This window comes from Pongo pygmaeus, chromosome X (genome assembly GCF_028885625.2).
Source record: "Pongo pygmaeus isolate AG05252 chromosome X, NHGRI_mPonPyg2-v2.0_pri, whole genome shotgun sequence".
NCBI lineage: Eukaryota > Metazoa > Chordata > Mammalia > Primates > Hominidae > Pongo > Pongo pygmaeus.
In genome coordinates this window covers 52,428,789-52,445,321 of record NC_072396.2, presented here as the reverse complement: position 1 = coordinate 52,445,321, position 16,533 = coordinate 52,428,789, and the positions used below count along the sequence as shown (strand labels likewise).

Genomic DNA, 16,533 nt, shown 5'->3' with positions numbered 1-16,533 from the left:
CCCTGATGACTGCTCTCAAAAGCGACCACCCAATGGGCAGTCAGCTGTCAAGGTCAGAGCCTAATTGAGACACAAAACCAGCTAGTCATAGACATGGTTTTCCTCCTGAGCCTAGCATCAGTCACAGCTTTACGTTAAGACACACAAATAGGTCTGGGCTGAGACACATGATCCAGGGCTACTTTAAGGATCCCATACTACTGTTCCTAAATGTCCATGAAATTACCTAAACTTCCAAGTTAGCTAAATCTATAAGAGAGGTTCTACAGGAGTCAAGAATACAACACAGCACAGCACAACTAAAAAACTAGCTACCCTTGCAGGCTCAATGTTTATGCTTGCCATCAGAACCAATTAGTGAGCCAAAGCAATTAAGGAAAGATACTCCCTTCCCCCCATGATGGCTGTCATTATCTGAGCACCAAGCTCACTGTGCCAGTTGTTCTTGCCATCCTGCAGAAGAAGGAGGGACCCTACCCAAATTTTGATTCCAATGTTCAGACTGATAACACCTCACACACAAAGAGGGTATGAAAATGTTTACTACTTACTTACATAAATGATGCACTTCTGGGGACAGCAAGGCAAGTCTCCTAAGCAGGTTAGAAAAAGCAAGGAAAGGAAACTAAATTGAGTTTTTACTGTGGTTAAAGGATGAGGCAGGAGTGAGGGTTCTTAAATTCAGGAAGACACTTGCGTGATTTGAATCTCTTGCTAGCTCCAAAGGAGGAAGCACTCATGCTTTCTAATCAACTTGCACAGTTGTGGAGCAGAAAATGAAGAGGGAGAGGTGAGGCTTAAAAGATGTCAGCAGTTAGCAGAACATGGTGGCTCACACCTGTAATCCCAGCACTTTGGGAGGCAGAGGCGGGTGGATCACCTGAGGTTGGGAGTTCGAGACCAGCCTGACCAACATGGAGAAACCCCGTCTCTATTAAAAATACAAAATTAGCCAGGCATGGTAGCACATGCCTGTAATCCCAGCTACTCAGGAGGCTAAGGCAGGAGAATCGGTTGAACCCAGGAGGTGGAGGCTGTGGTGAGCCGAGATGGCACCATTGCACTCCAGCCTGGGCAACAAGAGTGAAAGTCTGTCTCAAAAAAAAAAAAAAAAAAAAAGATGTCAGCAGTTAAATATTATATTTTAAAAATTAAGTGAGATTCTTTGTTATATATACTCACTAAGATGGTTGTAATTTAAAAAAAAAAAAGGAAAACAACAAGTGTTAGCAAGGATGTGGAGAAATTGGAACCTTATACATTCCTGGTGGGAATTTAAGTGGCAGACCCATTTTGGAAAAGAGTTTGGCAGTTCTTCAAAGAGTTAAATATAGAGTTACTATCAATTTCACTCCTAGGCATATACCCCAGAGAAATTAGAACATATGTTTGCACAAAAACGTATACCAAAAGTTCACAGCAGCATTATTCATAATAGCCGAAAAGTAGAAACAACTCATCTGTCCATCTACAATCTGATGAATGAATACATAAAAGGTGGTATATTCATACAATGGAATATCTTTCAGCCATAAAAAAGGAATGGAAATACTGAGACATGCTATAATATGGACAAACTTTGAAAACGCTATGCTAAGTGGAAGAAGTGAGATACAAAAGGCCACATATTACAAGACTCTAATTACATGAAATGTCCAGAATAGGGAAACTCAGAGAGACAGAGGGTATATTAGTGGCTGCCATGGGCTGGGAGAATGGGGACACCATTTATAAAACTATTCCTTTCCATTTGCCCCTTTTCCTTAGCTTTACTAGACCACAGAGTAACCTCTAAATTGCCCATTACTTTAGGTACTTTCAAGCTCAAGGCTAAATGGCATACCCAGTCAGCTACTTTACATCATCTAAATTACCAATGACCACTTGCTCTCTGGTCCCACTCACAGCTTTTTTTTGGCCAAAATTCAGTTCTTAACATGGTCTCTTCTAGGAAGCCTTCTCTGAGCCCTTAAGATAGGTTAGAGGTCCTTCCTCTATGTCTCTACTGCCAGCACCACACCTTGGTCTCTCCTCTAGCATAGCACCGCTGTTGCAATGTCTATGTCTACCTCACTCAGTTGAAAACATGTTTAAGTCAATTACATGTTCTCATTATCCAGCTAGTCATCAGTATGTTTTTAGTTAACTGACTGATTAATTAATTAATGATCTGTCTTTTCTAAGACTTATCAATCCATCCTAAGTCTTGCAATCTGTCTTCCCCCTACTGCTCTCCTATCACATCTGACGTTCTCAGACAGTGTATGTTTTCCTTTCTCACCTTCTCTGACTCCCTGCTTGTTCACTCATACTTCTTGCCTTTCAGGACTCTGGGAACATATTATTCTTATAATAAAGAAGATAAATAAAGAGAATGAAAAGTAGTAATCTACTCCCACTTCCCCTTTAATCTACTGTTTCACATCTGACGTTCTCAGACAGTGTATGTTTTCCTTTCTCACCTTCTCTGACTCCCCGCTTGTTCACTCATACTTCTTGCCTTTCAGGACTCTGGGAACATATTATTCTTATAATAAAGAAGACAAATAAAGAGAATGAAAAGTAGTAATCTACTCCCACTTCCCCTTTAATCTACTGTTTCACTGCTCTCCTTCCCACCTGGAATCTTTTCTTTGTGACCTCTAGAATCCCCCTTCTTAAAAAATAAGCTTCCCCACATTCTTCAATGATTTATAGAACACCCCTTCACCTCCTGGCCACATATGAGATGTGGTTCCCTCCTAAGCCTAGTGATTCTCCCACACTCACGGTCCCAAAATTCCCAACTGGTAAACCATAGCACTCCGGTAAACCACAAACCTGTGTTTAACATACTATTCATGCAGTATCTGTCAGATGGATAGCCTCAGGTGCAACATGCTGTAAAATGTAACAGGTATAGTATAATGTCCAACTGGTAATAGAGATGACATGTTTTCTGGAACAACTTTGCCTTGTGAGTATGTAAGGGGCTGTAATTATGGTATTAAACAGGTTGACACAAATAGCAGCCAAAGGATGAAGGAAGATGAACAGCCCCAATAAACATGCCACTATTTTTAATGTCATATCTTGAAAATTCAGATTCTTAACACGTATAAAGCAAAATAATAGTAAAAAATAAAGAAGCAGTGAACTAAAACATGAAATAGACATCTCCTAACTGTAACTATGCTTTAATATTAATGAAATAACTAAAAAATATGGTCAGGTCCAAGAAGTACATTAAATACTAATTTTAATTAGAATTTGGATTATTTCATTATCAGATTTAAAATAAAAATCAACAACACATACATACAACATTTTACATCTTCATGTCTGTAGTAAATAGACTATTTTGTCAATCTTCTGAAAACTGAAAAACTTACACAAGTATGTTCCCATCATAACCAACTACATATATGCCTTTCCTTGACTATATCAAGATTCCCCCCTACTTCTTCCATTTTGCTGACTGGAACACTCTTCATTACTCTTCTACCTTCATACCTCATTTACTCATCCAGTATCAAGCATTATCTTCCCTTTCCAAAGCATTTTGGGATGACCTCTCTGTGCTCCTACAGCCTGTCACCCCATTTGCCTATGCCCATAGTATGCTCAATGTCTAAAGAGTATGAACACAGTACTGTTCACTGCTCTTTAGACACTGCCTATTTGCTCATATCCACACTAGAATGAGTCTTCTCCAAGGACAGGAGACCAGTCAGGTTTACCCTCATACTCCCTGTGCCCAGCATAAGACCAGATACATGATAGTAAGCATTCTATAAATTTTTGCTGGATGAATGACTACATAAACAAATGAAAGCCATGTTTAGTGAATTTTCAATAAAATGCTGCAAGAGTCATTCCAATGTATTCACAATAGCAGGGAAAAGAGCACAACAAAAGATCAGGTAGCATGACTTTTAAAATAATAATCCCTTGAGTATTCCCATCTTAGTTTCTAAATACCAGGGTTCACTGAAAAATTACATAGCTCCTCATAAAATGGCTAATTCCAAGGGTGGGGCAGGGAGTGTACATGATGAGCCTAAAATAGCTTACGCCAAAAAGCAAGGATGCCAACAAGGACTAATGAGATAATGTGAAAAAAAACATAGAAATTAAACAGAAGGGGCTCCTAATTTATAAGATGACACTGTTTAAGCATTAAAAAATGATCACAGTGGGTTGATACACTTAAAATACATAAAAATCCATGAATTCCTAATGATATTAAAGAAAACAGTGGCGGTTGCTAAGAAACCAACTCGTTACTATGAACACTGATAAATGAAAAAAAGCAGCAGCGGCAGCATCATTTATCTTGATTAGTATGAAATATACTTCAGGACAAAAAATAGCTGATAAGGAAAAAGTCTTCTTTATAAAATAATTCCAGTTAATAATGCAGAAAGATTGAAAGAATTAAATATCACCATTTTTCAACCTCTACAGAAATAATGAATCTAGGCAATTATCATCAATGGCTGCTAAAACCAACAGAAGAAAGGTTTGTGGGAAAAGCTACAATGGAGAGATCAGCCTGACGACACCCTGAAATGACAAATCAATCCCAGCATCAATTAAAAAAAAGATAAAATTAGACATGATAAAATACAATAGAAAGTAAACAGCACTGCCTAAAATGAGTCTTTCTCTTAAAAAATAATCAAAATTGAATCTAATCAAGCCTCTAGCTCTAAATGTCAGTAAATAGGAAACACGAGGATGAGAAAACAAAATAAATGCCACCTCAAGGAAGCAATCATCTAAATCCAGATATGACAGTCTATAGAACTAATGACATAGTTTCTTGAATTAATCAACGATCTTTCAAAAAGGACACTAAGGGGCCGGGCGCGGTGGCTCACACCTGTAATTAATCCCAGCACTTTGGGAGGCCGAGGCGGGCGGATCACAAGGTCAGGAGGTTGAGACCATCCTGGCTAACACAGTGAAACCTCGTCTCTACTAAAAATACAAAAAATTAGCCGGGTGTGGTGGCAGGCGCCTGTAGTCCCAGCTACTTGGGAGTCAGAGGCAGGAGAATGGCGTGAACCCGGCAGGCGGAGCTTGCAGTGAGCAGAGATCGCGCCACTGCACTCTAGCCTGGGCGACAGAGCGAGACTCCGTCTCAAAAAAAATAAAATAAAATAAAATAAAATAAAATAAAATAAAATAAAATAAAAAGGGGACTATGCAAGGGCTTTATAAGACTTAAGAGAAAAACATCCATTGGCAATAAATGGTTCTTGTTTGGATACTGACTTAATAAAGCTACTGTATAACTATAACTTTAAGAAAATTCACCAGGCACAGAGCAAGACTCCGTCTCAAAAAAAAGAAAAAAGAAAGAAATTATTATTTATCTTACTAAGTATAATAATGACGTGGTGGTTACTTAATGCACCTATGAATTAGAGATATATACTGAGTTATTTACCTGTGTAATGACATATCTGGGATGTGGAAAAAAATGGGTGAGAAGAATAGATAAAACAAAACTTGCCAGTTTTGGCAAAATGTTGTTAATTATTGAAGCTGGGGAATGGATACATGCATGTTTATTTTACTACTTTTTTTTCTAAGGCAGGGTCTCACTCTGTCGCCCAGGCTGGAGTGCACTGTGCAATCACAGCTGTCTTCAGCCTCAAACTCCCCAGCTCAAGCGATCCTCCCCCTTCAGCCTCCCAAGTAGCTGGGACTACAGGCACGTGCCACCATGTCCAGCTAATTTTTAAATTTTTTGTGGAGATGGGGTCTCACTTTGTTGCCCAGGCTGGTCTAAAACTCCTGGGCTCAAGTGGTCCTCCCACCTCGGCCTCCCAAAGTGCTGGGATTACAGGGGTGAGTCACCATGCACAGCCTATTTTACTATTTTCTACTTTGAATATATTTGAAAATGTATGTAACAAAAGAGAAAAGACACAGAAGCCAATGTGAATGTGAATGGGCTCCCACTTGCCATGATTGGACAGTTGGAACAACAGAAGAAATAACGACTGCAATGGATTGAAAAGTACTAAATATATAAATATTCACAAGTTCGACAAAGGAGAGAAAATAACACCAATAAAATCCCCAAAAACTTAACAATACATTAATCTAGGTTGGATGATAGTTTTAAATACCAGCTTACAAAGGCTTACTGAGGAAAATAAATTTGAAAAGATTAGGTATTTGTTGATATTAGGGAATCATTAATTTTCCTTAGTGAGATAATGGTAATTAGTTACTACAAAGTAATGCTAATATTAGGAGATGAATGCTGAGATATTTAAGGGTGATGTGCCATGATATCTGCTCCCTAAACTGATCTGTTAGATGGTATCTCAATCAGAATGCCAAGAAGAATGTTTGTGGAAATTGACTAGCTCTAAAACGTATATGGAAAAAGACCAGGAATAACGAAGGCATTATCGAAGAAAAAGAACAAAAGTGTAAGACTCACATAACCATACATAAGATATGTTGTAAAGTTACATTAATTAAGACAGTGGTATTCATACAAGGATAGACAAACCAAACTGAACAGAATTCAGAACTAAATCAAATTATTGATTTATATATTTGAGTTAATGAAAAGGATGGCACTACAAAAGGGAAAGAATGATCTTTTCAATAAGTGGTTTGGGGTTGACTGAATGTCCACTTCAACAACAAAAAAAGGGCCTTTACACATACCCATACTGACAATATACACAAAAATCAATTACAGATTATAAATATAAATATGAAAGGTTAAACAATAACACAGCCTAGGAAACTATCTTCATGACCTTGGGAAATATAAAAGTTTCCTAATCAGTACAAAGGAGCACTAACCCTAAATGAAAAAAAATAATGAACGGAATGATATTAGAATTCAGATATTCAGTTCATCAAAAGACACCATGAACAGACTGAAGATACAAGCCACTGAGATTTGTAATACTGACAAAGCATTCACATCCTTAATATAGAAAGAGCTCCTATAAATCAATAAAAAAAGTTAGCCCAGGAGAAAAAGTACTCAAAGGATTTGAACAGGCACCTCATAAAAAATATCCAAAAGACTAACAAACTTATGGAAAGGTCCATCAACAGAGAAATGTGAAATAAAACCACAGTGAGATACCATTCATAACCATTAGAATAGCTACCAAGACAAAGGCAAGTGTTGGCAATATTCTAGAGCAACTTCCACTCTGAAAAATTTCTGGCCAGGTGCAGTGGCTCAGGCCTGTAATCCCAGCACTTTGGGAGGCGGAGGCTGGAGAATCACAAGGTCAGGAGTTTGAGACCAGCCTGGCCAACATGGTGAAACCCCATCTCTACTAAAAATACAAAAAATTAGCTGGGCGTAGTGGCGGTCACCTGTAATCCCAGCTACTCGGGAGGCTGAGGCAGGAGAATCACTTGAACCCAGGAGGCGAAGGTTGCAGTGAGCTGAGATCACGCCACTGCACTCCAACCTGGGTGATAGAGCAAGACTTTGTCTCAAAAAAAAAAAAAAAAAAAATTATGTTAGGAGTGTTCTCATACAATCACCTTGGAAAGCTGGCTGGCAGTATTTACTAAAATTAATCATATACATAACCTGTGATTCAGCAATTCTACTCTTAGGTATATGTCCAACAGAAATGTGTGAATATTTCACCAAAAGACATGTACTAGAATGCTCACAATACTATTTGCAAGCTGAAAATGGAAACAACAAAGATGTCATCTACAATAAAAGGGTAACTACATTGTGGTACATTCACACAATGGAATAGCAATGAAAAAATCTCAAAAACAAATCCTCAAGCCAAAAAATTAACACAAACTGTGTTACTTTTTAAAGTTTAAAAACAGACAAAATTATTATTATACAATGACAGAGGCCAGGATTGTGGTTAATTTGGAATAGTAACAAATAAGGGATACATTTAGGGTCTTTAAAAATTTCCCGATCTTGATGCTGGTTACACAGCTGAGTTCACTTTGTGAAAATGCTTTGAGCTGGCAGGGCGCGGTGGCTCACGCCTGTAATCCCAGCACTTTGGGAGGCCCAGGCGGGTGGATCACGAAGTCAGGAGTTCGAGATCAGCTTGGCCAACATGGTGAAACCCCGTCTCTACCAAAAGTAAAAAAGTTAGCTGGGCGTGGTGGCATGTGCCTGTAATCCCAGCTACTCGAGAGCCTGAGGCAGGAAAATCGTTGGAACCCAGGAGGCAGAGGTTGCAGTGAGCCAAGATTTCACCACTGCACTCCAGCCTGGGGGACAGAGCAAGACTCCATCAAAAAAAAGAAAAGAAAATGCTTTGAGCTGTACACTTAGGATAATGTGCACTTTTCTGCATGTATTTACATTTACTTAAAATAATGCCTGCAAGCGTCAAATGGTTCAGCCAAAATAGATCAAAAAATAGATGGATGGATGGATAAATGGATGGACGGACAGATGGATGGATGGATGGATGGATGCATAGAGAAAGAGAGTGAGTAATAGAGAGAGTGAGCTAATATGGCAAAGGTTAACAGTTGTTGAATCTAGGTCCAGAATATAAAAGTTTTCGTTGTACTCTTCTTTCAACTTCTGCTTGTTTAATTTTTTATTTAAAAATATTCTGGTAAAAAGAGGCATTATTCATGCCTCTCAGAGCTTAATATTTATAATTAGGGAGGAATTCAAGCACCTGATATGATCTAAGTTGTGAAAGAAGCACAAAAAATAAAATTTCTATACCCAGATTGTCTTATAAAATAATAAAATATTCTGTATATTTTTTATTTCTCATTAAGAAACAGAGATAGAGAGAACCAGACCAGGACTGAGTGTCTGAAAAACCTTAACTCCATAAACTGTACCACAGTTTAGCAAGTTACTACAAACCTCCTAGTCTTGGTTTTAGCATTAGTAAAATGACAATGATAATACTGACCTTAGAGAATAGTTTTGAACATTAGGGGGAAACCATATTTAAAAGTTTTATCTTTTATAAACAAGCACAGAATTCATTTCACTTTACCATACCAAATATTTATGGACAACATATTATGAACACACAGTGGTAAGAGCAGCGAGAGAGATAATCAAATATCCTGTAGGATAGCACACAATGCACCAGCAATCAACAAACTGAGGATGAGGTGGGTATGGAGATAGTGATATGTCTTCCTAAAGAGGCTGACAAGTCACCTAAATGGTAGCAAGAAGCCAGCCAGGAGGAAGAGAATATGAGAAATTAATGTGAATGGATCAGGTTATTTGAGTATGCAGAGCGCTGAATTAATGCTATGCAGAAAAGTGACCACTAGGGGAATGGGAAGGTGGGGGCGAGTTAGGAAACAGCGAACGAATGCAAAGACTATGACATAAATCCTGTTTTCCCATTAATATCTGCATAGTGTGTGCCCTCACTTCCTTCAGGTTCCTGCTCAAATATCACCTTGCCAGTGAAGCCTTCCTGCCCATCCTATCTAAAATAGTAGAGCCCCTCCACATTACAACCTATTACATATTTATTTTTTTGTTTTTTCTTTTTTATTTCTTCATTTTTTTTTGTTTTGTTCATTTATTTTAACACCAGTGCCACTTGCCAATATATATTGTTTATATATTAAGTTATTGTCTGTCTCCCAGCTATAGTTTAAAAGGCTTTGTTTTTGTTATCCACTGTTGTATCTCCAGTGCTGAGAACACTGTCTGGCAAATAAAAATTATTCAATAAAAAATTATTGAATGAATGGATGGATGCACAGTGGGTTGAAACAAGTGTGATAATATTTAAATGTTGTGTAATAATGATTTGAATAGAGTATAAAGAGACATCAGCAATACTCTTTCCTAAGTGTTCTGGTGTCACAAAAGCTCTGCCTCATTGTTTATTCTTAAATAAAAACGATACATGGCCTAGAAAAGATAATCACCCCTTATTTTGGCAAGCATAGCACACAGGAAGGAGTCCACTGCTTGTTCAAAGAGAACTTTGGTTAAATTCCTCGTTAGATCCTGATAGAGCCTGGAAAACTCTGATTCTCAGCATAAATTTAATGATCATTTCGGTATTGTGATTATTATTTAATAACTAATGTTCTCACAAGATAAATTTGACATGGTAACAAATGTAATAGAAAAGTACATTTCACATTGCAACAAATAGATTATGTAATACTTGCAAAGCTCTGAGAAAAAGTCTTTGTCTGAAAAATGTCAGCTTGCTGTTTAATGTTGCTATCAGAGACCAGAAAAGAAATTGCGTAATAAACTCAACTCATATAAAGTAATAAATTTGTGATTTGATGCCATTCCTATCAACCATTTCACCGCTAAGAGAAATTTTACAGGGGATGGGAAAGCTTACGCTGAAGCTGAAACCAGGTTATAGGTATAATCCACTATGTTTGCCCCCCAAAATTTGAAGATTCAATTCTATGGCAACATAAAAAAATAAATGCAATGTGTAGAAGACTGAAACCTGTGCAATAGTATCTAAACAATGTGTAATTTTGTTTAGAGTTAAAAAAATAAAAGAACGTCATCTGGACAAGTGCCTATGTCTCTTAGGGCTCTAAGGTTTCTGCTTCTTTGCTTATACTTTAAAAGAACCAAAAAAAAAAAAAAAGGCCTTGACCTTGAAGTCACACCTACTGTTGCAAAGTACGTAATTTACTGGTCTCCGCGGGAGAGGAACAGGAAAGACCAAACGCCAGCAGGTGGAGTAAAACAGAGTGTAGGAAGGGGCTCGCAAAGAGTCGCAGGTTAAAAGGATGGGGGCAGAAGGCGGAGGTGAGAGGTAAGAGGTAGGAGTGACCTGTGGTAGAGGGAATGACCCTGGCTCAGACCAGAGAAGAGGATCCGGGATAAAGAGGAGAGGTGAAGCATGACCGGGAGTCAAGCGGTTAAAGGGACCACCAGAGTCAGGAGGTGAGGCAGGAGCGGGCCCCCCATCTCCGGAGGAGAAGGGAGGAGATAGTGAGGCGATCAGGCGCCGGAAGCATCCTTCATACAACGTACGCAGGGATGAATTCTCCTTTCCACCCCACGTTGAGGCACAAAAGGAGGTTTCCCTGGAGTGTATGGGGATTTGTGAGAATTACCAAGTCCCCTTCTTTACACTCACCTTGATGAAGAAGGCAGCAACGATGGCGTGACCGGAAGTGCTGTCCTCTTTTGTTTGGCGGAAGCTTTAGCTTCTGCAGCCGCCACCCCCTCCTTCACTTCAGGCAACTTCCTGTGCCTCTCTAGCAAGCTCTGCAATGCTCTATCTCATTGACTCCCTCCCTAGATCAACACCTACATTGTGATGTAAACTGGCAGAGAGAGAGAATCACTTTTTACAAATCCTAATTCTAGTCGTGCCAGGAGCTGCAGTATCTCTGCCAAATCCCTCATGTACAATTCGCCACCTCTCCTTGTTGATTCCCCTTAGAAATATCTCCCTTCATCTTAGTCCCTTAACTCAGGCCTCATTTTCTCTGCCTTGGATGTCTACAGTTACGTATTTACCAAACTGATTTACTGTTTTCTGGCACACCACTTTTAAAAAGTTCATTTGTATTAGCGGTACACTTCAATTTCAAGCTTTTAAAAAAAATCTTAAATCTAAATCATTTTTGCTTTGAAATCGTATCCAGTTACATATCGTATTCAAATGTCCAAAGAATAAAGGTGGACTCATTTAGAAAGCATTCTTGCATTATTTCACATACTCCCCAAGAAAAGGAAGAAAATGAAAACTGAAAAGAACGTTTCAATAATAAAAATCCGTACTCTGGTTAAATACTTTCAGAACAAGTTTAGAACTGAATTATTTATTGCCACTACCTCCAGAAAGTTCTTCTGGCCCCCAAATCTGTGCCACAATTCTCACCACAGGGGAGGAACTCTTGTGGTTATTTTTAGTCAGTCCACAAGTATATACTGAACACCTACCATGTCCCAAATACTATGCTACACCCAGAGACACTACACTAGGATCCCACAGCTTAGAGCTAAAGATGACATTTAAACACTTAAGAGCCTAGCATAAAATATGTGTTGATCAATGTTTGTTAAATGAATAAATGATCAAAACGTGGTCAGAGCAAAGAAGGAAACTAGCAATAAGGTCCGTAGTTTTGCTGGTACTTTTACAATTTATTTCAACAATTTGACTCACGTTTCCCACTAAGCACTGCTTTAGCTGCGTCCCACCAATCTTTATATTTTGTATTTTGATATTTTTGTATATTGATTCTAATTTAGTGCAAAATGGTCTCTAATTTACCTTTGTAGTTCCTCTTTTTTTTTTTTTTTTTTTTTTTTGAGACAGGGTTTCACTCTGTTGTCCAGGCTGGAGTGCAGTGGCGTGATAATAGTTCACTATAACCTCAAACTCCTAAGCTCAAGTGATTCTCCTGCTTCAGTCTCCTGAGTAGCTAGACTACAGAAGCACACCACCATGTCCAGCTAATCTTTTTTTATTTTTTGTAGAGACGGGGTCTTGCTTTGTTACCTAGGCTGGTCTTGAACTCTTGGGCTCAAGCAGTTCTCCTGCCTCAGCCTCCCAAAGTGCCGGGATTACAGGCATGAGCCACTGTCTCCAGCGTGTACTTCCTCTTTGACCCATGGGTTCTTTAGAAATGCATGTTTAATTTCCAAGTATTTGGAGATTTTCCTGTTATTTTCCACTATTGTTTTTTTAATTCCATTATGATCAGCAAACTTACAATGTATGATTTAAGTTCTTTTACATTTGTTAAATTTTGTCTTATGACTGAAGATATGGTCAATTTGGTGAATGTTCCATGTACACTTGAAAAGAATGTGAATATGTATTCTCCTGTTGTTGAGTGAAATGCTCTATAAATATCAGCTAGAGATAATTGATAATATTCAGTTATTCTGTATCCTTGGTTATTTGCTATGTAAAATATTATATTAATTATTGAGAGAGGAGTGTTGATGTCCCTAATTATATTTGTGAATTTATCTATTTCTTCTTTCAGCCTCTGAGATTTTGCTTTATATATGAGGGGTCTTCAAACTGTTCATGGAAATACATATTATAACAAAAACTATGCCTGGATTTCAACAATCTTTTGCACCAAAATAAATGCTAACATGTCTGAACAGGATCTAGCTTGAAGCGCTAAGAAGGATAGGACATCAGTTTGAACAGAGCACCTGTGAGAGCAACATGAACTCCGCTACAATTGAAACAAGAAAAACATCATATTTATGGTGAAGCTGGGTGGATGCATGGTGAAATCATTGATGTTTTATGAAAAGTTTATAGAGACAATGCCCAAAGAAATCAGCCGTTTATATATTTTTTTGTAGTTTTAGTAGAGATGGGGTTTTACCGTATTGGCCAGGCTGTTCTCAAACTCCAAGCCTCAAGTGATCTTCCTGACTTGGCCTCCCAAAGTGCTGGGATTACAGGTGCACACATGTAATCTCAGCTACTCAGGAGGCTGAGGCACAAGAATCACTTGAACCCAGGAGGCAGAGGGTGCAGTGAGCCAAGATTGTGCCACTGCACTCCAGCCTGAGCAACAGAGAAAGACTCTCAACAAAAAAAAAGAAAGAAAGAAAGAAAAAAGAAAAGAAAATTTAAAAAAAGAAATCAGCAGTTTACAAATGGATAACCTGTTTTAAGAAGGGATGAAGGTCGGGTGTGGTGGCTCACATCTATAATCCCAGCACTTTGATAGGCCAAGGAGGGAAGATTGCTTGAGCCTAGAAGTTTGAGACTAGCCTAGGCAACATAGCGAGATGCCATCTCTACAAACATTTTAAAACTAGCCAGGTGTGTTGGTGTGCACCTCTAATCCCAGCTACACAGGAGGCTGAGGTGGGAGGATCACTTGAGCCAGGGAGATCGAGGCTGCAGTGAGACATAATCACGAAAACTGCACTCCACCCTGTGCAGTGCCAGGGTGTCAGGTGACAGAGTGAGACCCTGTCTCAAAAAAAAAAAAAAAAAAAAGAAGGAATGAGACAATGTTGAAGATGAAGCTCACAGCAGCAGACTATCCACGTAAATTTGTGAGGAAGAGATTCAACTTGTTTGTGCCCTAATTGAATAGAACTGATGATTAACAGCAGAAACAATAGCCAACACCATACACATCTCAACTGGTTCAGTTTACTGAATTCTGACTGAAAAAATAAAGTTGAGCTAACTATCCACTCAATGGGTGCCAAAACCATTGCGCCCAGATCAGCAGCAGATAAAGAGGAGAGCTTTCAATGGAAATTTTAAACAAGAGGGATCAAGATCCTGAAGCCTTTCTTTGAAGAATTATAACAGAAAATGAAACGTGGCTTTACCAGTAAGATCCTGAAAACAAAGCACAATCACAGTAATGGCTACAAAGAGGTGGCAGTGGTCTAGTCAAAGGAAAAGTAGACTGGTCAAGAGCAAAGGTCAAGGAAACAGTTTTTTGGTATGCTTGAGGCATTTTGCTTGTTGACTTTCTGGAGGGCTAAAGAAAAATAACATCTGTTTATTATGAGAGTGTTTTGAGGAGGTTAGCCAAAGCTTAAGCAGAAAAACACCCAGAAAAGCTTCACCTAAACAGTTCTCCTGTTCAGTCCTCTAATCAAACAAAAGCAATTTTGAGAGAGTTTCGATGGGAAATCATTAGGCATCCACCATGCAGTCCCGATTTGGCTCTTTCAGTCTTCTTTTTGTTTCCTAATCTTAAAAAATCTTTAAAAGGTGCTTGTTTTTCTTCAATTAATAATGTAAAAAAAAAACAAAAAAACCTGCATTAACGTGGTTAAATTTCCAGGCCCTTCAGTTCTTTAGATATGGACTAAATGGCTGGAATCATTGCTTACAAAAGTGTTTTGAACTTGATGGAGCTAATGTTGAGAAATAAAGTTTATAGTTTTTATTTTTATCTTTTAATTATATTTTCCCACAAACTTTTTGAAGTCTCCTCGTATTTTGAAACTCTTTTGTTAGTGTATGCACATGTAGGAAGGTTATGTCTTCTTGGTGAATGGAACCTTTTTATTATTATATAATGCCCTTCTTTATTCCTGGGAATTACCTTTGCTCTGGAGTATAATTTGCCTGATATTAATGATAACCACTCCAGCTTTCTTTTCTTTTCTTTTTTTTTCTGAAGACAGGGTCTTACCTTGTTGCCCAGACTGGAGTGCAGTGTTGCAATCACAGCTCACTGCAGCCTCAAACTCAGGCTCAAGTGATCCTCCAGCCTCAGTTTCCTGAGTAGCTGGGACCACAGGTGTGTGCCACGATGCCCAGCTAATTTGTGTATTTTTTGTAGAGACAGGGGTTTGGCATGTTGCCAGGCTGGTCTCAAACTCCTGGGCTCAAGCTATTGGCCCTCCTCAGCCTCCTAAAGTGCTGGGATTGCAGACATGAGCCACTGCACCTGGCCCTCTATCTTTCTTTTGATTAGTGCTTTCATGATATACCTTTCTATCTTTTTACTTTTAGGCTACTGATGTGAATTTCTTGTCAGCATAGTTAGAAAACCTTTTTCTCCTCCAAGATTATTAACAGCTCTCCTGTTACTTCTAGTGTATCAATGTTTGAATTTAAATATTTGATCCATTAGGAATTTATTCTAGATGAGGTATGAGGGAAAATCTCATTTTATATTTTTTTCTTCCGGGTGGTTTACTTTCTTTTTCCAAAAACATATTTTGACTGAATCTATTTTTTCCCTACTGATATGAGCAGCTAATGCAAATAACCTAAATTTATTTGTTCTGCATCTTTTTGTTTTGCCTTCCCTTTTACTGATTTCTTACTGAGTTTCACTCTCCTTAATTTGAAGATATCCATTAATCTCAGCTTTTGTATGAATAAAAACACAGACTTCCAGAAAGGAAGTATCAGGTGTTCTACAGACCATCCGCACAGGGAAACAACCATAACTGCTAAAAATTATTTTTAAAACAACCATATAAAGTCTCAGAAAATTTCTCTAAAGGCATAGAACAAATGAAGAAACATTTATTCAAAAAATATAAATGTCAGTAAGAACAGTGAAAGTCTGTGGCACTTGAGCCATGACCTACTCAATCCCTCCCGCATCAAAATCAGCGTGATTAAAGCTACCATTTGGGTGGGTATGGCCAAGAAAATATAGCCTCCTCTTCCCCAGTCTCCTGGTCAAGGGCTATTATTTCTCCCTGGGGTGAGCAGGCCACCAGTATTAGTGTTTTTCATCCCCTCCAGCTTTATGTTGCAGAGTCTAAATTCAAAGTGAGTGCAGCTGAGAGGCCCAGGGTGCCCTTCCTCTACCTAGCCACCATTTATAGGGTGGAAACTCTATGTCAGGAATGGCAGGCCAAAAATACTGGGGTTTTAATATCCCTCGTTCAAGTTTGTTCATAGAGTGCAGGTCCCACAGTGGCAGAGACAAGCCAAGAAGATCAGAGGGTGCTGCCTCTACCCAGTGCTCAACTCATAAAGTAGAGCTTTCACTCTGAGAGAAGCAGTCCACTATTTCCACTCCAAGCCCCAGAGCAGTGGTGCAGTGATTTTGCCCAGGAGGGAGACTGGCCATAAGAAGAGAGCTTCAAAGCTCTCTGCAATAAAACTGAATTTA

The 16,533-nt window shown here is 38.7% G+C and overlaps 1 protein-coding gene across 2 annotated transcripts in view; it reads right to left on the bottom strand.

The window, feature by feature from the left end:
- MAGED1 (MAGE family member D1) overlaps positions 1-11,144 on the bottom strand; it is a 100,502-nt gene extending 89,358 nt beyond the window's left edge. Inside the window, exon 1 of one of the 2 annotated variants that reach the window (XM_063660006.1) lies at positions 11,079-11,144. The gene's annotated coding sequence lies outside the window, so the exon portion shown is untranslated. The remainder of the gene's footprint in view (positions 1-11,078) is intronic. The other variant, XM_054471233.2, reaches the window with a different exon arrangement.
- Between the last annotated feature and the right edge of the window lie 5,389 nt (positions 11,145-16,533).